The sequence below is a fragment of the Anabrus simplex genome, chromosome 4 (genome assembly GCF_040414725.1).
Source record: "Anabrus simplex isolate iqAnaSimp1 chromosome 4, ASM4041472v1, whole genome shotgun sequence".
NCBI classification, from domain to species: domain Eukaryota; kingdom Metazoa; phylum Arthropoda; class Insecta; order Orthoptera; family Tettigoniidae; genus Anabrus; species Anabrus simplex.
In genome coordinates this window covers 370,655,752-370,656,525 of record NC_090268.1, presented here as the reverse complement: position 1 = coordinate 370,656,525, position 774 = coordinate 370,655,752, and the positions used below count along the sequence as shown (strand labels likewise).

The 774-nt window shown below is 46.9% G+C and overlaps 1 non-coding gene across 1 annotated transcript; it reads left to right on the top strand.

Annotated features, from left to right (window-relative positions):
* The first annotated feature begins 446 nt into the window (after positions 1-446).
* On the top strand, positions 447-519 carry TRNAA-AGC (transfer RNA alanine (anticodon AGC)). The gene has a single exon. It is a non-coding gene; the product is annotated as a tRNA-Ala (tRNA).
* The last annotated feature ends 255 nt before the right edge of the window (positions 520-774 follow it).

Below are 774 nucleotides of genomic sequence, written 5' to 3'. Positions count from 1 at the left end.
CCACTTCGAGGATGGTTGAGGTGGGAATTGAACCCACCTCTACTCAGCTGACATCCCGAGGCTGAGTGCACCTCTTTCCAGCACTCGTACCACTTTTCAAATTTTGTGGCAGAGACGGTAATCGAAATCGGGCATCCGGGGTTGGCAGCTAATCACACTGACCACTACATCACAAAGGCGGACGTTATTTTCTTCCATTGTAATAAAGAAAGGACTGATAATCTTGCAATATTGCTCTTCAGAGCACCACTACTATGCGAAGAGCGAGTTCAGTCTTTACCACGAAGCGAGTGACCTCTGTGCGTGAGGTGCTCAAGTTACCATGGACCACACCTCTGGTGAAAGTGTGACACACAGAATGCAGACTACTCTACCTGGGTGTGATCAGGCAAACTAAAACATTTGGCAATATAATGCTGATCACTTATTGTGCATGAAGTAGGACTGGGGGCGTAGCTCAGATGGTAGAGCGCTCGCTTAGCATGTGAGAGGTACCGGGATCGATACCCGGCGCCTCCAGAAATTTTCTGCTTGTCATACATCTCGACTGAAAGGATCACATTCTATATTTGAAATCGTAACAAGAAAGGACGTCTTTGACCTTAGTTATATTGAATCGCCGGCTGGTATGAAATATTTCAAGTTCATCTAGGTTTAGCGTAGGAAGGTAGGATAATCACCCTTACTTTCAGCCTTTCTTAGTCCGTTTACGCTCCAGGGTTGGTTTTTCCCTCGGACTGAGTGAGGGATCCCACCTCTACTGCCTCAAGAGCA